The 21,458-nt window shown below is 47.2% G+C and overlaps 1 protein-coding gene and 1 long non-coding RNA gene across 2 annotated transcripts in view; one reads left to right on the top strand and one right to left on the bottom strand.

Moving 5' to 3' along the window:
* Positions 1 to 21,458, top strand: part of CCND3 (cyclin D3) — a 49,362-nt gene that overhangs the window by 10,596 nt on the left and 17,308 nt on the right. The window lies entirely within an intron of this gene.
* On the bottom strand, positions 14,045 to 21,452 carry LOC112973446. Its single transcript, XR_003255983.1, has 3 exons — positions 21,241 to 21,452; positions 18,028 to 20,500; positions 14,045 to 14,227 (listed from the first exon to the last, which is right to left on the bottom strand). It is a non-coding gene; the product is annotated as an uncharacterized LOC112973446 (long non-coding RNA).

The raw sequence follows: 21,458 nt of genomic DNA, 5'->3' as shown, positions 1-21,458 counted from the left end.
ACAGGGACGTGGCAGAGGGGCAGGAACGGTCCATGCGCTTAGAGGAACAGCCTGCGGATCTGGTGTGTGCGTTCTGGTGCTGCGGTTAGGCCTCTTGGCTCTGCCCCCAGTGTCAGGGTGAGCACCATCTTTCTAGACCAGGGCAGGAATGTAAAAGGACAAAAAAGCTGAAAACTGCTGTCTCTAAGTGACATTTTCCATATCTAGCGGGAAGGACGCTAAAATCATGGCCTCCCAAAGTGGAGCCATCAGACCAACAGTCTACAAAGAGCTATTGCAATTTTGATTCTCTTAGGAAACACAAAGTATTGGTTTTTCCGCAGAGCCCATGCTGAGGTGTCCTGTGGGTTAAGTGATCTCATGAGCGTGGACCCCTGGGATCCCCTGCTGAACTCTGTATCTCTTCCCAGCTACAGAAGTGATTCTCACTTAGGATGGCAGGCAGGAATGTTGCAGCCAGGTGTAAAATGTGCAAGGCCAAACAGAGAGGTAAAACTCTGCTCTGCTGTGATGTTTCCCTCAAAATCAGAGGTTTGGAGCTGGAACCCAGTAGTGACAAAGCCCTTGTAAACCCTAGGGAGCTGGATCTTCCTGCCAGGAGCCAAGCATTTTGCTGAGGGGCTGATGGATTTTGCCATGCAGCCTAGCACTATGTGTCTTTTGTTGTTGGTTTTTTTTTTTCCCCTTCCTCTCTTTGCTAATTTTTCACAGTGGGTGTGCACGTTAACTGAGACAGCAGTTTTTCCTAACCCCCCTTTCCTCCCTCCCCTCCACCCCCCAACCTGGTTATCGATGAAAGCAGATTTGACATGCGATAGGCCCCAAGATAAAAACAGCGTTACAAGAGAATGTAAGCAACAGCTCGGAAAAAAAGCCCCAAAAGAGTTGAGCAAGGCGCGACCAGGGTATCTGGTGTCAGCCCCAGCCGTTCCTTGGCCCCAGGTGTAGCCGGGAAGAGGCCTGCGTTCTGGAAAGGGTTAATGCCAGGAGGGCTGCTAGGCTTTGGGGCCCTTTTGAGAAAGGTTTTGAAATCTGATTTTTCTTTCTGCAACCAAGTGAGGTTTTTATCAACTTCCTATTTGAGAGCAGAAGTCAGAGCTGATGCAGGAAGGCTGGTGCAGGAGTGCTGGCTTATGTCCTTCTGGCCTTGCATGTAGTTGGGGTAGAAGCCACGCGAGCCAATGTGCCGGCAGTATAGCAACCGTAGCTGGGGCAAACGGGAGGTGTAAGAGTAGGGACGGTCCAGGAGACTGGCTAGCTAAGGGGCCCCATTTCATTCTTTGCATCACAGCTGAGGCTGACCATGCTGCATGGGGAACCGACTCCTGGTTACTAGCTGCAGCATCGCTGGTCTCATCTTGCCTGTGTGGAGAGTTTAGCGATCCATGGCTAGTGGCCTGTGTCACCGCACGAGTGCAAACTCCCTGTGCAAAGCAGCAAAGTAGCTGTTTACAACCCCTGTCTGAAATGAGGGTAAGCCCAAACGATGAGAGCTGCACCCTTCCATGTCTGCTTTCGGGGTTTGCCAACAACCCGAACTCCAAGATCAGGCAAGGCCCAAGCTGGCTTTGTTGTGGGCTAGTAGCCTAACACCATCTGTATCTTCATCGTGAGAACTGAGGTGCGACACATCCCCAGGCGGATGGCTCCATCCTGCGCTTCTATTTGCAGGCATCTTCGAGAAGCCTTTTGCCTGCACAAGGAAGGCAGAGCTGGGCAGGTCCCCTGCTTCATGCCGACGTACGTGCACCCGCTTGCCCTCGCCCGGGGTTCATTCACACAAACCTGCTTCACACTGTTCCTTTGCTGTCGGTGCTGGGCTTCCTTTTGCAAGGGCTTTTCATTTGAAATCGGTCTATCCCAAACACAAGTATTCTGGGACTTGCTCTCTTCAGGACAGCTCAGATTTCTATGCGCACATGTTCTATAGAGAAGCTGTGCACAGACAAGTACAGATGGACACAAGGATTATGGAAAGTACCTTTCTAACCAGCCCTGTTTAGATTTCTAGCCTGAGCCAGAAAATAAATAAATAAATACAGGAGATCTGCCCTTTTTTTCTGTCTGAAGTATTTAATTTAATTAACAATCAAAGCCCAGGTCAGCCTCTCCATTGGAAATACCCCAGAAAGTCTCAGAGATTTTGCAGAGATTTCCCCAAATTCTTCTGCTGGGGGATGAGGCTTCTGGTCTTTACCCAGAAACTGCCTCAGCATTTTTCTGTCATCTTGAATAGGAGACAGCCAGCGATGGCTGTTCAGGCCATCTCTATAGCTTGAATATATAGCCTGGTAGGGCACCGAGCTATAGGTTACTCGCTCTGTGTCACATGCCTTGATCAATGCAGGGAGGATGCTGCGGAATCGTAATATTGTTTGTGACTCCCCCAAATCACAAACACCATCAGAATGAGCATGGAGATTAGCAGAGGGAGTCTCCGTCCTGCCTGGAATCTAGGTGCTACCAACATGCAAACAATTAATGGAGTAGGAGACTGGTAGTGACAGTACCAGGAGGACTGGAAAAATCTTACGTGCTTATATGGCTGTGACAGTGCATGCAGGGAAATAAATATCGAGATGCTTTGTATAATGTTCATGCTACTGTGTCTCTGCAAAGATCTTGTGCCACATTTGTTTACTGCCTCGGTTGCGTTTGTTTTTCAACTCTGCTGCTACTGTTAAAACTCTTTGAAATTCTGTCAGCTCTCAGAAGAACTGAAGGGTTAAAAACAGGACGCACATAAACTGGGCCTAAATACAGCAAACCTCTTTGGTGGCTAAGGACAGCCAGCATAATCTTTGTTTTCAAAACGCTGTCTGCTTAGCACCTCCAAAGCAGTGGTTTGCAGGTCGAGCTCAAAGCATCCACATGTGCAGCCAGACACATCTCCCTTAAGCACCTTGCTGTGCCTGCAAGGGCTTGGCTGAGCCAGATTTGCAGGTGCGAGTAGTGACAAGAGATGGGGAGTGGAAATGGGTCTGTCTTTAGGGCACCATTGTAGTTGTCAGCTGTGCATCCAACCATCAATCTCTGCAGGTGAGCGGAGATCGTTGCTGAGCATCTATTTTCTCCTTCTTAACTTATACCCTGCAGGAAGTAAATCAACACTTATGCGTACTTTTAACGTATGTGTCAGCTAAATGGTGGTAAAAATAAGTTTGCATACTGTGGGGCTGAATGGGCTGAGGTCTGCTTCATGATGCACATGGGAGCCCATTGAAAGCAATGGGGTCTCAAGGGCATAACTGATGGCAAACGTTAGCCCGGTGTCTGAGCCTTTCGTATCCAGCTGTCTCAGCTGCTGGCGCACAGGAATGGTAGCCTGCAGAGCGGGTCAGTGAGCCCTGCCGTCGCTAGTCATACGCTAACCTTTATGTTCTTGAGTGTGCAAGGGCTGAGCACTGTCTCTTGCTCACATCAGTGGAGGAATCAGCCAGGAGTTACAATCCCAAAAGATGGGAGTCTGGTCTGTCTTGCAGCAGATCTGAAGACCCACCTAGAAGCAGAGTCCTGTCAGGTTCAGAGAAGTACAAACATGCAGTCCCTAGCTTGGAGAGTTTATTAGCTAATTAGTATCAGAGGTAATATCAAACCGTATGTGTCTGAAAATGAAAGATCTACAGCTTCCATGGACATCAGACTGGTATACTGAGCTGAGTAAATCTGCTCTCAAGTGAGTCGCCTCTCAGCAGGATGACCCAAGTAGGAGGTTCCAGGGCATACAGTTAGTGTTTCTGGTGTCTCTGGTTTGATATGTTTACAGTAATAGCTGACATTTTGATGAATGTGTCTTCCCTCTCTTTCACATGTACTATAATCTCTGTCCTGAAACAATTCATGCAGATACTTGGCCTCATTGCATAACAACCTTGACAGTGATATGGAGGAGAGCACTGCTGTAGGAGAAAGGAGCTGCCCTGGGAGGAGGCTGAGAAGTCTCTGTAAAAAATGTTTTTCCCCTGTGAGGATGAAAAAGTGCAAATATCAATTTTGGAGGTTATTACAAATCACTTATATTTGCAGTAAGCACCACAGGCCTCAGCCAGCATGGTTCTCCAAAGCGCTGTACGTACAGACAGTAAGACAGGATGGATTTACCAGGGGAACGAAGGGGCTAAAGCAAACCCCATTAGCACCTTCCTGTGTTGCAAAGGGCAGACACTGCATCTCTGCACAGCCCTCCCCATCGTCACCAGGGCTGGGAACTGATGGTCTAAAGAAGATGAGATAGTCGGAACAGGAAAGATAAATATCTTAGGTATTGTGTCCATTTTAAAGCGAGAGGATTGAGGCAAAGACAGACTTACTGATTTACACAAGCCTTTGGGCTTGAACCCAGCTCTCTTGGGTCCTATCCCAGCCTTTGGCTTTGGGACCAGTCTTTCTCCTGGGAGCAGAGGGGGACTGGATGTTTCAATATCTCTGTAGGTTGTGGTCTAGCAGGCGTTTACAGGGGCAGGGGTGCTCTGTGCATGTAGGATGTTTTCCATTAACATTTGCACATGCTGATTTCCTCCTCCGCGTTCTGCATTGTTTTGGATAACCAGGCTTTTTAACCTGGTCACCACCCTAATAAGCAAAACCATAGTGTTTGCATTTCCTATTAATCTGGCACCGTCTTTGTTTCTTCAACAAATTCAGCACAGCAGAACAGAGAAGCAGCGCGTCCAACTCACTTTGCCCGCTGAGAAAATTGTAGCAAGGGCAGAAAGTGGTGGTTGTCTAACAGCTCACAGCCATACCATACAAGAGATTTTGGATAGGAAGTGAAGAGCAACTTTTCCCATGGGAACTACAGGGGGAGGCAGCCTGAACTGAATGGAGGCCTCATAAATCAACGACATACGGCTTTGACTTTCTGCACTATAGCCTTGGGCAGCTGGTGTTTATATGCCCAGTCAAGAATTAAAAAAAAAACAAAAAAAACCCAACAGAACATAAGAAAATGCACCAATTATAAAAAATAATGAGTTCTGTGCATGTCTGCTCCCATCAACCTCAAGCCACTACAGAAGGGGAAACTGAGGCACACTGCCTGGAAGCAGTTTGTCAAGGGTCATGCAGGACCTCAGTCCTACAGAGAGGATATGTGTGCTCCTGTCCAGGAGTGATGAACACAAAGTCACCTAGCTGTTCTCTTAGTGATTCACGCTCTTCGCTTCCACCCTCGGTGAGAGGCGAAGGGTTAGGCAGTACAACTGGCAGGGACACCTACATTTGTTCCAGTTATCAGTTAAACATGTATCCCACACTGTTTCCTAATCCTCTCCCCACATCAACATCAGAAGCAGTAGCAGCATTTGCACTGCCTGCTGGACAAATCTACATTGTCGAAGCACTTTACAAGTATTAACTAATTCATAGTCATTAAACTGCGATGATGGGATTTTCCAAAGCTGTCACTATTGGCCTAAGCTGGGAGCAAAACTCCCAGCAGCTGCGATGAAAACAAAGTTAAGCACATCTTAAAATACATAGGCATAGGGAGGTGTGATTAGTACAACCTTACTTCTCTGTCCTGCCGTCATCAAAGTAACCTCTAACTTATCACTGACTAAAAGCAGGGGGTTATTCTCACCCCGTTCAGCTCAGTAATCCAGTTCTCAGACCCCTCCGGTGCTGTCTCCCTGATAACTGACCTCCCCAGCTCAGGGCTGATAATCAGCAATGGGTTTTTCTCTGTGTGATTCAGTCTAGACACGAGCGAAGCGCTCAGCATCCTGCCATATGGAGAGCTTGTCCCCTTCTACCTGTCACAAACTCTGCTTGGGGCACGGAGGTGTGTCCGAGGCTTTGTGCTAGCTCTCAGCGCCGGCAGGGATCTCATCCTCTCCAAATGCTCTTTTCGTTACTGACTTTCAGGCCAGCCTGCAGCAGTGCACATGCACTAGTGCAATGCAACTCTACTTCTTCGGGGCCAGGAGAGGATTCTCTTGTGCCAGGACAAACCTTCCCATGCAAGCTGATCGCCTGTTTGGCCTGCAATTTTGATTGTGCAGCTACCTTTGAAAGTGCAACCAGCTCTTCCCCCCACTCAGCCTCTTGCCCTTCTCTGTGTGTAGGCACATGGGCCTGCCAATACCTCAGGGCAACCTCCCCCTCCTCTCCCAGGCATTAAAGGCAAGAGTGCCAGCAGCTCACCGAGGCACTATCAGTCACTGTCCACGTGCAGTTGTTTGTTTTCTTTCTCCTTTTGAAGGCAGCTAGATTCTAAGAAACCCAGACAGGCAGGGAGACAGGAGCACAAAAGGACCTTTTGCTTATCTCTGACCTTTCTGGCATGGACGCATGTCGCGGGGTGGCCTCCAGGGCTCAGATAGATAATGCAGAAGCTGGGATGCACGATTAGGCATTGAGGCCTAAAGACGCCATCTGCAATGGTCTGGTAAAGACCAGCGAAATGGCAGCGAAGAGAGAAAAAATAAATAAGGGAAGTCTTCTTTGCAAAGCAGTGGAGAAAGGAAGGGGCAGGAGTCTGAGTGCCCCGTGATGGGGCACTGCCCTGGGTACGGTGAGCAGGGAGGGCTTTGCTAAAGGATCAAGGGAGCATTTGTGGCCTTTACAAGCTCCTTGCCTGCGAGCTGGAGCGCTGGAGAAGAGCTGCCGCCAATCCATGCCCTGCTACTTGCAGAGCCCAGGGCGCCCCTGGCCCCCGAGGGTCGGCTGGCCGGCCGCATTTCAACCTTGCTCTGCCATGGCAAGGCGGGCAATGATCGGTGGTGAGCAATCCACCTTCCTGCTCCCTGGACCCCTACTGGAGCTGGCTGAAAATTCCCTAATGTAAAGATTTCCCATGAGGAAAATGTTTTTTCTTTATCTGCACAGAAGTATAGGTTGGGACCCCACTACCACTGGCCGTAGCCATCCCCCTTGGGCATGAGGAGCATGGATTCAGGATTGTCTGGAGGGGCAGATCTTGGCCTTGAACTTGGCTAGAAGATTGAGAACTTATGGGAGAGAATGACAGACATGCCGTAGCATGATTGCATATGGCTCATGTCTTCAGAGAACAAGGCTAGAAGCTCTGAAAGGTCTTGGGTTCATCCTGAGGCACAACAGGAACATTTTTGTGGGATGGGAAAAATGTTTCCTGCCCAGCTCCAATCCATGCCACAGCGTAGGGAGACCCATTGCGGTAAGCCTAAGTTGCATAGACGGGGCCTAGACAGACAGAGAGGACCACAGGGTGTGTTTATGTCCAGTAGCCTCAGTAAAAATTCCCCTTTATCGTGATCACAGCCAAATCCTGCCTCTTCCACACCACAAAGCACAGTATACAGGCAGGACAGCATGACCTTGAGACGAACAAGGGGACACAGAGCAACTGGGCAGAATATAAAATACATATATATTTATTTTCAGGTAGAAAATAAAGCACTTTCCCAGCTCTTTGGAGAAAAACATCCTCTAAAGTTTCTTGTTTTGCTGAGGTTTTTCTTTCTCTCGAGCCGTTTCCAGCTGTTGCTGTGGCAGGCGGAGGGACAGATCCCCGGTACAGATGTTTGCAGCCCCACCCTGCCAGTTGAGGAGTTGCACTTTCAGTAGCCCTGTACCAGGGTAACATGGGGTCAGCTGGGGTGTAGCCTGTGATAGTTATCTTTGTGGGGCCTTGAGAATATCATTATTATTTTTTCCCCATCTTAGTTTTTTTCTCTTCTATGTTTAGGCTCTAGTGACCCAGCTCTGATTTCCTTTTTTAATTAATTGCAGTAGTCTCAGTTCCTGCACTTCACATGGTAATGAGCATTTCCTTTATTACTGCTACCACTTATTCAGTGTACCTGTTTGCTCCCTAGAACAGCTGCCTGAGCTGGTAACCACTGCACTGCACTGAGGTTCAGGAGATGTAGGTCTGGTCCATGCTTCACCAACGTAAATCCTCCCTGAGCTCTGGGAGGTTTTCTGGCAACCTAGTTGTTGTCCCCACATGAGGTGCTTTATAATAACTTGGTTTATTTTACATATATACTAATTTAAATATAGTTATACTTAAATGGTATTGCTGCAGCAATATCCTTTGCATGGTGAAAGGAGTAAAGCTGTTATCCAGAGACGGAGATGGAGCAAATGGAGAACCCCACCTCATCCAACTTGCTCCTGCCCACTCCCTTGTTGTGGGACTAACATTAGTGCAACTCCGCAGTCAACCGGATCTTGTCCCTGATATGGCTGAAGTTAACCTTATCCAAACAGGGCAGTTAGCACAAAGGTTAGCCCCAGTGCAAGGAAGGGACAAGAACTGACACTGGAAAGGGGGGAAAGTGGGACTGCCCCTTCGGCAGCAGCCTGGACCGAGTGGGTTTCACCTAGGAAACCAGATCCTACATGGTTCTTGCTCTCTCTCCCTTGGCAGTCAGTTCCTCATGCATCTCCTTGTCTGCCTTACCTAGTGGGGCTGGCACCTCTTTAGTCTCTCCGTGTGTGCGTATCCAGCACTCAGCTCAAAAGGCTCAGATCTCAGGSTGGGGGGTGCTTTTGTACCCATTGTAAGGCAAATAATAGCTGTTGGTTGCCAARCCCTGGAGCTTGTACCACTGCAAGTAGGCAGGCCACTTCAAAGTGCTTTCTGGGAGTTGTCACTACAAAAGCTAGCGCTCAGCAATTAAAGTCTCTAAATCCTGACTGAAGCTGATTAATTTACACCAAGTTAATTACTGGGTCCCTTTCCAAGGGTCTGATCCAAGTCATTCCATTACAGGATGTCATTTTCAGGGAGAATCAGATCCTTTGTGTAAATGTTTATAGAGTTGTTTTGAAAAGATAATCTTGTAGCATCTTTCATCTGGGAATTTTCTAACATCTTGAAGGTCTTGAACACCATTAATGAATAAACACCTAAATATGAATAGAGCAGCCTCACTGCCAGGTAAGTGCAGAATAAATGCATTTACCTGAACTCCACTTGTACACGTGTACTTTGGAATATCTGGCAACAGTTCCACTGAATTCAGTGGAGACTTATGTACTTCCCTCCACTGGATTTTCACCATTGTCTCATTTGGCTGGAGGGAAACTGAGGCAGGTAGTGGCTAAGTGGTCTGCCTGGGTGACCAAGCAAGGCAGCAAAAGAGCTAGGAAATGAACCCTGGAGCCTTGATGCCAAGTTCTTGGCTCTTTCCAGTACATACCTCTTCTTTCCTTTGTGAACATCTATTACACATTTTTATTGTACACCATATTGGCTGGGGAAGGGGGATAATGCTCCTCATTCTCTCTCTGGGAGACTTGCTAATATACCTAAAAAAAAAAAAAAAAAAAGATACTTTAAAATATAATAGATAATTAGAAAATTGCTGTGCTGATCAGACCTAAGGCTCCTTTAACAGTGTCTTGTCTCCCAGAGAAGCCGCTATTAGCTGACTCAGAGGAAGGCAGTAAGTAGACTAGGGATAATTTACCTCCCACAAGAACTCTTACTGGTGTGGTTTAACATCTCCTTTCAGGCTTTTTATAATACAAGATAGTCTTGATATCCAGAGACTGTCCAAGCCCTTCTTTTGGCTTGCAGTCTTCCTCAGGAATCACAAGAAGTTGGCATTGCAGGCTCAAAAGGAAGTGGCAGGAGCCAGGACTGGTTGTTAGCTGTCAGACCCCAAAAGGTCATGCTTAGGCTGGTGCACTGAGAGGGACRAGGTAGGAGTGCTGTTGCAAATGGAAAACATTTCCATGCACTGCACTGTTGTCTCTAGGAAACCTTTCAAACATTCCCAGACCCAGCAGTTTGCTAAGAAGACTCGGATCTTATTCCTTTCACTACAGTTGCCAGCAAAGAGGGTTTTTTTCAAGCAGAATCTGCTCCTGCCTCCACTGAGCTCGTCACAGTTTTTGTTCCAAAATTAAGCCCTTCTGTATTCGGCTGTGCTTTATGCAGCAGTACGTTGCCTCTTCCTTTCCTGGGTACAAGGGAGCTACCTGCTAATCCTGTGCGTATGAGAGAGGACTGCCTGATTCCCCCGAGTGACCAAACAGCTGCATCTTGAACCAGGCAACCAAGTGGTAACTGCAAATCTGCGTACAACTCTTCAGCCCTGGAGCGTGACCACAGGAAAGGGGGTCTGTCCAAAATAGCAAGTGATGCATTGATGCCCTTCAGCAGAGCCAGGCGAGCCAACGGATTTCACAGGGGAGCCTCGGGCCTCCGCAGGGTGGTGACGGCACCGGTGGGTCTCCTTGTTGCCTGGCTATTCGCTGCGCACAGACCATGAGGAGGAAACATCTTTCCCAAGTGGGTGCTGAAGGAGGGTTGTGTTTTGTCCTCTCTCATGTCCCAGGGTCACCCCAGCATTTCCCAAGAGGCCACTCCCAGGATAAGGCAGGGAGATGAGTCCTCTTTCAGCAGCTCTTTCCTCAAAGGGACCTTCAGCCTGGAGTCACTCTGGTTTCCTTGGCTAATGCCTTTGAATTGCAGAGCATAGAACAGATTTAAGTAGCTGTGAGGTCTCTTTATTGTCTTCTCCCACCGCTTTGAAATTGATTATATCCCTGTSAAGCCTCCTATTCTTTCCTGATCTGTAGCAATCAGGAGTTCATCCTTTTCTGGCACGGAAAGCCTGGGGTCTTTTGGTAACTCTTTGAGGCGACTATAAACTGACTGCACTCCGCAGCCTTGCTGGGATGAAGATGGGAGCTGAACTCCTCAGTCACTGTTTCCCAGGAATGGAGCTGCTGTGTCATGTGTTTGACTGTCTCTCCCGAGTGCTCGAACTGTTGCTGAAAGGCTGGCTCTACCACCTCCCCCATCTCTACCCTCACATTTTGTGCTATGAGGATGGATGGCCTGTCAGCTGCCGAACAGGGCAAGACCACTCCAGCACGCAACTGAGAGACCAGCTCCTCCAGAAGACGATGGCCAAGTCATTTGAGTGCCCTGGGGCTGGTGTGCATTCCCAGATGGCTGCTTTAAGGGAGGGCAGTGAGTCTCTTGAAGCCTCTGGTCAGAAAACCAGAACTGTGCATTACATTGATGACCACAGGATTATACCTTTAAATCAAACAGAATCATGCCTCTGTGAAATCTTCATCTTGGACACGGAAAGGGAGGGAGCAGGTTTCTAAAAAAGCTCTGTTGTCACTGAGAATAATCCAGACCCTGCTTCTTCCACCACTGCCTTGAGACCAAAGGGATCCGCTGGCTGCTGAGCRCCTTTGAGAATTTAACCCTTGATCTAGCTTTGATTATTTCTTTCCTGCTCCCTCTTCTGGCTCTCTCTGGCTCTCTAAGCATGCATGCGTCTTCCCAGTTTCTGTCTCTGCCTGGGCTGAGAAGTCAGAATTTCTTGCCAATCCGATGTTTGCCCTTTCTGAATGCAAGAAGCCCCTGGAGCTCAGGTGGGAGGAGAAACAAGTCACTCTGCTTTCCATTGTGTGGGCCACTCCGAGCTCAGCCTGGGAAATGAAAGTTCCTTGGCTGAATCTGATGGGGCCATTTCCTCCTGTCATCTTGCCAGCTGAGCTTTACACGTTTGTCACAGGATGAACAGAGTAATGCAGTTCATCTTGCTTGCTTTGCCCAATTCTCTGCATGCTTCTTTCACTTGCTGTTTGCAACTCTCCAGCCTCTCAGTTCTCTCCTGCTTGCCCTGGAGCATTGGGTGGTATAGGCGGTATCACTCCTTTTCTTCTCTCTAGGGTCACATTAACAAGTTCAGGTTGGCCAGGAGACCAGGCTGTAACTGAGGAGCCAGTCCAAAACACAGGCTGAGGAAAAGCCAAAGGAGAGACTCCAGAGATCTCTGTTCAAAATTCACACTTGCAGAACAAAGGCAGGGGCATTCCAGGTCAGCAAACAGCAAAGCCAACACAGCCCTGCACCCGCTGGGCCGTGATGACCTGCGTTTCCGTGTCCCCACGTTCCTCATGTGTTCGTCTATGTCACATGTTCCTGTGATTCCATCATAGGTTTTCGGATGGAAAGGACCATTCCTTTCCAGAGAGATCACATCCTCTGGCACTGCTAAATAATCCCTGCAGTGCCCCTGTGACAGCCATTTATCCGGCTGTGCGAACACTGTACAGGTCCAAAACAGAGCATCGCCAGTTCCAGCATCTCCAGCCTCTTCTAAAGCTGCTGGGCCAGCATCTTTCTGCTGATTGCAATGGGCTTTGGCTCAAATATATTAGGAAGGAGGGGACATTTTTATGGTAATTACAGTTCCTAGCAGGCCTGGCAAGCACCAGGCTCACTGCTGCCTGTCCCGAGCTGTGCAGATAATCAGCAGCTCTGATGATGGGGCAGTTCAGCAGTTCTGCACTTATCATTGCTCTGTGTCTGGACAGGCGCTGGGAAGATGGGCACAGGGCAGGGAGGCTCCTCTGCTGAAGAGGTGAAGAGGCATCAACAATGGTGGGTTTTTTTGGAAGGTCCCCGTGTTTGCRGGGCTTTGGGAAATCACCCAGAGAGGAGCGAGAGAGTGCTCAGCATCTTTACAGCCCTGCATTGCAGAGCAGTGGAAAATATGTGCAAGTGAGTGCCATACGGATCGATGCATGGAGAGCGAGCGAGCTGCGTCACAACACTAAGCACACGAGAACATGCCTGAGTGAGCCTTGGTTGTGCCCGTGCCCTGTTCAACTGCAGCCGGGCCAGCTCTGAGCCCTGCCTTGGGCAGACAGAGYGGCACACAAGGACTTGGAAATTGCAGGCTCTCTGTCTAGGCCTGGCACTTATCTGGTGGGCAATGAGGAGCAAATCATTTCAGTGCTCCCTGCCGCCGTTTCCTCGTCTATAAGCGGTGATGCTCCTTCATTCCTTTGCAGGTCTACTAAGCACTACCATCCCCTGATCTTTTCTCCTTCAGTGCTTCCTCCAGCTGCTGATGCTGGGGCAGTTTCAAAATACTGGCAGCAATGATGAGTTCTTTAGTGCAGACCATATAGCATATGTTAATTCTTGTGTCAGCAGCCACTTAGGGTACAGCATATCCCCAAAAGCCTGCTTTCAGGTCTTCCACTCCTGGAAGAGGTCTGGGCCCAGCCCCCGACACATGCAGCAGGCCCTTCACCATCCAGACATTAACACTTGTTTTGGGGACATGGTCTGCCAGCTCACCTTATAAAAAATGCTGTAGAGCTACAAAAATAAATTCAGAAGCACTCATGCCTGATTGCAGGAACCTATTTGTTTGTCAGTTCACAGAGGGAAGGAAGCTCATATTTTAATTGCTACAGACAATATCCTGCTAGGAGTCTCACTTTGGTGTTGCATTGCAGTAGATCTGAATTTCTTTTGCCCAGGCTCTTGTAGTCAAGTGAGAATGACAGTAATTCTGCCTCACGCGTACTGGGCATGAGTGCAAGCTGCTAACTGGGATCGAGGGGAGGGGAGGACGAGGGTGCAGTGCAGCAGCAGGTTACTGTTTCCCGGGTGCCCGGTTTGGGGTGTTTGACTTGCTTTCGGTGGCGGGTACAGCTGGGGTGGCTAAGGCCTGGCTCTGTGGTAGGAATGGTTGAATAGGACACACTACCAATTCTTCCAGCTCAGCACAGCCATGCAAACCACTATGGTTTCACCTTATGATGGCTTTGGAGGGGATAAATATCTTCTTGCTGTGATGCTGTGAGAGGGAAGGGTGGACAGGTAGGAGCAGTGACTCCTAGGTTGTAAGGCTCGGAGCAAATGCAAAGCAGAAGCTTAGGGCTGCAGTGGTTAACATATCAGGTAATGCCGGACTCAGTCCACCAAAGCTCTGCCCACATACAGTGGGAATACTGCTAGTCCAGTGGTATGTATGCCTTTTACGGAGTGTATCTCATTAGTATGTTGTTAATGTCACTAATTACTGAGGATATGAATGCACAGGCATACATACATAATATATAACTACCAGAACTGCTGGGAGAAATACATTCATATTTTATTATGGATACTAGCATCTCAAAGGATTTGTTCTGTATGAATCTATTGAGATAGACAGAGATAACTGGATATGAGGATCACAAGCAATACGGTGACATTTGCGTCTTCAGGGAAAGGTGTTCTTTTGGAGCRTGGTCTAATACTTAGAGAAGGAGACTTGCCTTAGAAGCTGGAGGTTATCTTCTAGCTATAGCCTGTGCTATGGTGTGGATTGCATTTTATTTCCACTAACTAAAACAGGGGTGTGACATTCTCCTTCCCCCCCTACTTAAGTCACTGTGGTTTGTAGGTCCTTAAAGAAGTGCCAGGTTATTTTCCTCCTTTGGATCGACAATTTGAACTGGAGGGGTGAGCGTCCTTTTTCGCTGYCTAGAATAGAGAAGGACACAAACAGTATGTATGCATTGACTTACTGTGGTACAGCCAGGTTGACAGCAAAGATGCTGGACTCTTGGGACTGTCCCCAGGGTTTCAGAGTTGAGGGTCTGCCATGCACAGAAAGTCCAAGTATGCACAGACACAGCAGCTGCTAATAACCCCACTGTGCTGTCAAAAATCCCCCCTGCCACAAATTTTGCAGCCAGCAAGTAAAATTCAGACCCCACTTTTCCCCTGCGAAGGGAAGAGCAGACGCAGCAGCAGACGTAGACTCCCAGCCTTGCACTTTCTGTCCATATCACTAGCAGTTTTCCAGGCTGCAGCTCAATCTTAAAGTGTCCATGTTGGGTTGTGCAAGAGCCAAGTATGGGACATGTTTTGGCAAGCAGGACGCAAGGAAACAGAGCCCCACTCACATGAGCCCTGCCCGGTTGTGTGAAGGGGAGCTTGGATAGCACGGACGTGCAGGGCATGATCGTCCCGGGAGYGTACGCAGGGTGCCCTGCACTTGCAGGTACTCCTGATGGATGTTTGGTGAGCTTGGACGTGACAACRGCACAGCCCTGCGCACACTGGCTGTGTGGGCATATTCTGGCAGGCTGATGCAGTGTCGATACAAGATGTTTTCTTTCAGTTACACCAAGGGTGAACCAAGTGTAGCCAGCAAGCTCATGGTAAAGGTTTCTCGCCTGGAAGGGTTTGCCTCTAGTTCAGAGCTCTTGCAGTGTATAGTCGGCCCGTGCTGGAAGGGAACCAGCAAGCCAGGTGCACCATAAGTGGGGGAAGTGAGTGGGGTATCAACTGTTTTCTTTCTTCTCCCCCCAAAACTCTCTCCCTGATGCACATACACACAGCATAGTCCTCTCTTCTACACAAAACCCTCCTGCTGAGGAACCAGATCTAGCACAGACTCCCCTGATCTCATGAGATTCCTGCTTTCCCATCGCTGGCCCCGGCTCAGAGGTTGTCCACAGAGTTTCCAGCTCAGCACCAGGCAGCGGGTAGCGCAACCCCTCCAAGCACCCTTTCCACYCCATCGCTTGGGCAGCAGCACCCCGTCCTGCACGTGCTGCTCTTTGCTCCCATAAAGGGGACCAAGACCCAGCCTGGAAATCCAGACTTGTGCAGRGACCTGCCCAGTGCCTATCCCTGTTGAACACTAGGCCAAGTCAAGAATAAAATCTAGCTGTCCCGACTGTCAGTCCAGCGCTCAGTTTGGCAGACTCCATTGCCTCCTGAATGCTTGCCGGCTCCAGCCCTACTGCAGTGATTTAGCTGCCCACTTTACTTAGGCAGGATCCTGGAAAATCTGGCTGGCTGCTCCCACGCAGCAAAGGGTTGGGACACAGAGGCAGGATGCACTGCAAACAGTTTAATAGCAGATAGTCCCTGCAACTTCTTGCAGCAGGAGCACCGAGCTCAGCTTTCCAGGCTTTTCCCTTCTCCCTGCTCCTGTTCCAGCTGTTCCATCCCTCCTTCCTCATCACTTCACCCGGTACGACTGGTGCTTTCTTAGCTACAGCCATCGCAAATTCCCTTTTTGCCCACACTGCTAAGAAGCTTTGAGCTGGCTCTGACTGGCAGTTTGCACTGGCAAACAGGTGCTAGGCACTGGGGTTGCCACATCAAATGAAAAAATATCGTGCAACCAAAAATTCTTAGAAAAACCCAAACACGCAACTAATCTACAAAATAGGGTGCACAAGACGTAGGCAACAAGATCAATTCTGGGCAGGGCAGGAGAGGGCAGGAAGGATGGACAAGGGAAGGGTGTTGTAAAAAAGAAGTATTTTATATGTAAAATTTTAGGGCAGTTTTTTTAAACAATTTGCATAAATTGGCAACCACAGATAATCCCCTGAAATGAACTAAATATATCTCTACCGGGGGCTTTCCAAGCGCAGTTTGCTTTTTGAAATTTATTGGTTTCAGCTTTGCATTTTTTTCTACAATCTTTCTTTCTGTCTTTACCAGCTGAATTGGGCTGGTTTCTAAAATGCCTGATTTGGGAACAAAACTGAACATTCACCTGGGGATGGCTGACTATGGTACAAGTTTGAGTCAATGAAAATGTGACTTAATTTTAGATTTCGTTAGGAAAAGGGAACTAAGGCAGAAAAACAGCTGCTAAAATGACAGATAAAGACAAAATTGTTCTAATGCTTTTCATAAAAAGTCAGGTGAAACTACATTTAAATCTCTGTTGGCCCAAATTATTAGCTGGTGCAAACTGGCCAGGCTACACTGGAGTCAAATCTGGCTCAAGTGCTCAGAAATGAAGATACTCCAAAGCCATAGCCACTTTTGGAAATTTTCTTCTAMATGATTTTTCCAGAAGACATAGTGAATTACTTGCTAAGTCCTTATGTATAAATGTCTCTTGCCTCCGTTCACACCTCTTTCCAATCACTTTTTCGTTCTGTCCTGCAATCTACTTAAGCTAAGGACTCCTCTACATCCAATGATTGCTTTCCTTTAAAAATCTTAGTTAAGGAACTAATATTATTAAACTGATACGTATCCCAGGAGCAGGCACACTCAGATATAAATGTGCTGGATATAGCATAAACCCAAGCAGTATCAGCACTCACACTTTTATTTTGCTTTAAATAGACAATTGGTCCAAACTGTACCAAGAGCCGCTCTAACAAGGATATTTATTACGTTAGTAGAAAAGCTGTGTTTTGACCTTTGAAGCAGCAAGCTTCCTCAGAACGTTCACATATATCATAACTGGATACATCTAAGCGTGCTGAGATTCAGCGTTCGGATGATATCACTCTGAACTAATCAGTCGTACTCAAAAGTCTGCCCAAGTCCGAGGAAAGGGAATGCAGTGGTTGCCAGTAATAGGAAAGCTATTAGGAAACATATCCCCTGGGTCAAATCCTGCAGTGCTGAACTTGCACTCAACCAAACTTCCCTTCAAGTCAATGGAAGTATTTTTCTAAGTAAAGAATGAATAAGATATGAGAAAAGAGAGAGAACCAGCTATGGGGGGAGACAGTTGTCTTGTGTTCAGGCATGGGACCAGGACCAGGAACTCCTCGACTCTCCTGCCCGCAGAACCAGGGAATGACTGAATGAGTCTGGGAAGGTGACTTAACTCCCTGTGCCTGCGGGCTCTGATTCATGCGCACTAAAGCCAACGTCTGCGATGGGCCGACGTGCCGTCTCCCTGCAGCCATCTGCCCTGCTGCTGCAGCGCAGCACGTGAAGGCGTGTGCTCCACAGCCTGACCTGCTCATACCAGTCCGTCTTTATCAGCAGCTCATGTGTGTCTGACGGTCCGTAAGCCGAGCCACCTCCTTCTAAAGGGGCAAGGACTTCTGGCATCCACAGACAGCRACACCAAACTACCAGAGCACGATTTGCTAGCCCTTGTGTGCCAGAGCCCTTATTCTTTCCTGCTGGGAATGGCTGCAATATCTCTCTGCTTTAGGGGAAACTGGATGTGAAATAGAACAGTTAAAGATTTGTGAAGTGCTTTGAAACTCTAAAACAGCAAGGGTGAAATATTGTCTTCGCTTTCTCTCACATGCACAAAATGGTACCTGTTTTTCATTTTATTTGGGGGATTTCCTACACCAAATTATATAGTTACTTGCTCATTGGATTTCATTTTCAGGTCCTTCATGTATGTTAAGCAGTTTTATTTTGATGTCACTGATGATGCTGTAGTTGCAATATGACCAAGGCAGAAGATGGCTTAGCTCATGGTAGATCAAAATTGCGTGAAACACAGCTATAAAATATACAACATCAGAAAGCAGTGTAGAAAAGATACTGACCCTTTGCTGACATCCTCTAGGGCCAGGCCCACTGCTGATGCAAAGTGACATTGCCAGCTGAAGCCTTATTTTAGAGAAGAGCTTACAGAAACGGCCCTGTTGAATAACCAGTCTGATAAATGGCTTTAACCTTGATACAAGCCTAAGCCTGATACCAGCTGACCATCAGCTGAGAATCAGACCTGCATCCACATTGCTCCTTTAAAAGCTCCAGCTGCTGGTGACTCTTTTAAATTCATCATCATCATACCAAAAAAATGAGCCCCTTTTATGATTCAGCAAAGAATAACATTGCTGGTCTGAGATCCTGGAAGCCTAGAAACCATCAGGTTTTCTTATTTTCACTCTGAAGGAATTTCCTTTTTTAATATTGCTGTGCTGTCTACTGCCAAAGCCAGGAAGTTGACTATCTATGGACAACAGTGACCAAAATTTGGTTTTCCTGGAATTTTCTCTTTTCCCTCTGCACACCCACACAATAGGTTTTCAGGATGCCTGCAGTCTGTAATTTGCCTTTCTAGCCTGATAATGTGGCTTGCAGAAGCACCAGTTCTGCCAAGTCATCATCTGGAAGGAACACTTTCTTATGCAACAGGCTTCATTTTCCCCCTCGTGTCCTATGGCCTATGGTTGCCACCGAGTCCGGCTTCAGCCGAACGGGCTGTGTCAGAACCACCGCGCCGACTCTGGGAAATGGGAGAAAGACCATCAAGTCTGGAACAGGGCCTGAAACTTTCAATTTCAAAAGACACAGCCCAGAAACCAGAGGGATCAAGAACCCAGTGCTGTGGTTTCCCTTTGCCTGATTAAAGAAAATAGCTGCTGTCTATTTTTACTAAAAATGTGGGACATGAGGCCCTTTGCTGTCCTTGTACAAAGTGGGGGATGCTGCTCAMAATGAAAGAGTGGGGGAGAGAAGTAGGGGAGGTCAACCCAGATTAAAACCAGCTGCCTGGTCCACAGAAATCTCTCCCATAGATTCTTCAATTATTTCTTCCCTCCACAACTAGAAGATTTGTTTGGAAGCTGAAAGAAAGTTAGTTGGGAAATGGATTTGGGAATCCCATCTCACCTAAAAAATTTCCCCTTTCTTCATTTTAAATCAGGGACGGGATCGAGCTCTTCCTTTTTCTTCAGTTCATTATCACCATTCAGCACAACAAATCAATGATGATGGCATCATTAAGAATATGTAGCTAGAGCATGTCTACCCAGCCAGTATTCTAGCTGATTAAAGAAAGGTCAGGAGAGGGAAAGAGATCTAATGGGCAATGAACTATATACCTCGCAGAAAATGAAAGCCATCTGTACAAGTGTAGAAATAAGATTCCAGCGTGTGAAATGTATTGAGTGTGTTATATACGTGACCTTTGCATCCACTGTCACAAGTAGTATTTTGAACTTCTAAACCTCTGATCAAAAAGACTTTTTTCATTTTCAAAAAAAACCCAACACCTGAACACAGAGAACAAAGACTTCAGTCTTGTCTTGTTTATGCTTGAATATTAACTATGTATGTTTGTTCTTGATTAAAAGACTGTTTTAGATGACTGAAAATATAAAAAAGTACCAGATGTGTTGAAATGGCACACACACAAGTGACTTGTAGGAGGAGTAACTTACATGGCAGATCACTCGGTCGCTAACTCCTTCGGGTCTTTGTTTCTCAACTCAGAAATGGATACAAGTGTATATACTGAGGAGTACTCCAGCAGAACTCATCAGAGATGTTCCAGTTGCATCCTCTTTATAAGATACTGGATCCCAAAAGTCCTCAATTTTTACAAATTCCATTTCTCCATTCCATTCTGAACACGAATAGCCTTCTCTCCTAGGATTCCAGATAGGGATTGTTGCTTTGAGTTGAATTTCGACTTATCTCAGTCTGATTCCTTTATCATTCTCAGTACACCCAAAATGGTCTTTGCCCAGTAACACAGCACTATTAAATGGAATATATTGCCCCGAGCAAAGAAGTATTACAGGAGTGTGTGTACTACTGAGATGCTTCATTCCAGACGATAAGGCAGTCAAAACTGGCAGGGAATAATGAAAACTAGCAGTGAGAGAAATAGATAATCTAGAAGGTATTTCCCACATTGAGCATTTATAATTAATCATTTGCTTCCACTGCTGCTTCAATTGCCACAGTACAGCACCATCCCAGTGACAAAGAGGGTTATATGGCCCAGTCATCCTATTCAGACACATTCCCTTTCACAACTTGTATGAACTTTCGTAAAAATGGACTTCCCGACCTAAAATTTCTTCAGTATGTTTTCAATTCAATGAGGAATATTTAATGTGCAAACAAAAAATGTGCATCCATTACCCCGGTCTTCCAATCATAGAATTTGTTGTACATCTTATAGACTGTTTTCTGACTCTTCCTGGTCTTCTGTTGATAAAAAGCAACTGTAAGTCTTCACATCTGACACACAAGTAATCCAGCAAGTGGGAGCAATTCCGTGCTCTGCTTGGAAAATAAAATATTTTTAAAAGAAGACATTAAGAAGTTTTGGAAACTGGAAGCTGGGCATGTAAGATGTACTCTCAAGAATATTCAAAGAAGAAAAGCCTGACTGAACTGAGTTGACTAACAAAGTTAGGACTTCCCAATTTCTGTAGCCAGTAACGCATTAGAGAGCAATGTGGCCAGAATTATATCCAGTTGCCTTTAATCCCCATACCAGAAAGCAGTTACAGCAACGAGAGGTGGGCTCAGGTACCAGTCCAGAGCAAATCCTAAGCGTGTACTTCTGGACCTGCAGTGAGCCACCTCAGTCCCACTGGCACCGTGCTCCTTACCTGGCATTACAGGGCCAATTCTTAGTTATCGTGTCCATTAGAGCTGTACCTAGTGTTCCCATTTGAGATGGTTACTATGCTGTGGAAGTCACAGTACAAACTTATTTGAAAGACTGTGTTTTCCCTGAAAAAATGGAAGAGTCAACAGCTGTTCAGTATACAATTTGCAAAGGCTAGTATTTCCAAACTATTGTCAATTATTTGAAAAAACAGCAATGCCTGTAAAACCCTTATCTCCGCAGACACTGAGGTTGCTATCTTCAGCAGAGCCCGCCAGTAATAGCGTGAGGGTAACTTTTGGAAGAAAGCAGGCTCAGTATGGACCTGCTCAGGGTATGCACACAGCTGATTATTTTCATAGCCTTGAAGGATTCTGGGCATGAAAAAAACCAAAAAACTAAATACCGAAGTTGAAAGAAGAGGTAGCTGGAGGTGGAAACCTTCCTGTCAATCCCAGGACTGTCCCTTTCGGTCTGGGTGGCCGTGCCCTGGGGACACAACTGGCTCTTCTGACAGCTTGGCACCGCCTGGTCACATGGGAGCGCCCCTGGAAATAAACGGGGCGAAAGAAGAGGTCGGTGGGTGATTGCTGAGAGACGAGGCGATACTGGGGGGCGCCCGGC

This window comes from Apteryx rowi, unplaced genomic scaffold, assembly GCF_003343035.1.
Source record: "Apteryx rowi isolate R43461 unplaced genomic scaffold, aptRow1 scaffold_1162, whole genome shotgun sequence".
Taxonomy (NCBI): domain Eukaryota; kingdom Metazoa; phylum Chordata; class Aves; order Apterygiformes; family Apterygidae; genus Apteryx; species Apteryx rowi.
The sequence above is the reverse complement of the archived record's forward strand: the minus strand, read 5'-3'. Positions and strand labels throughout refer to the sequence as shown.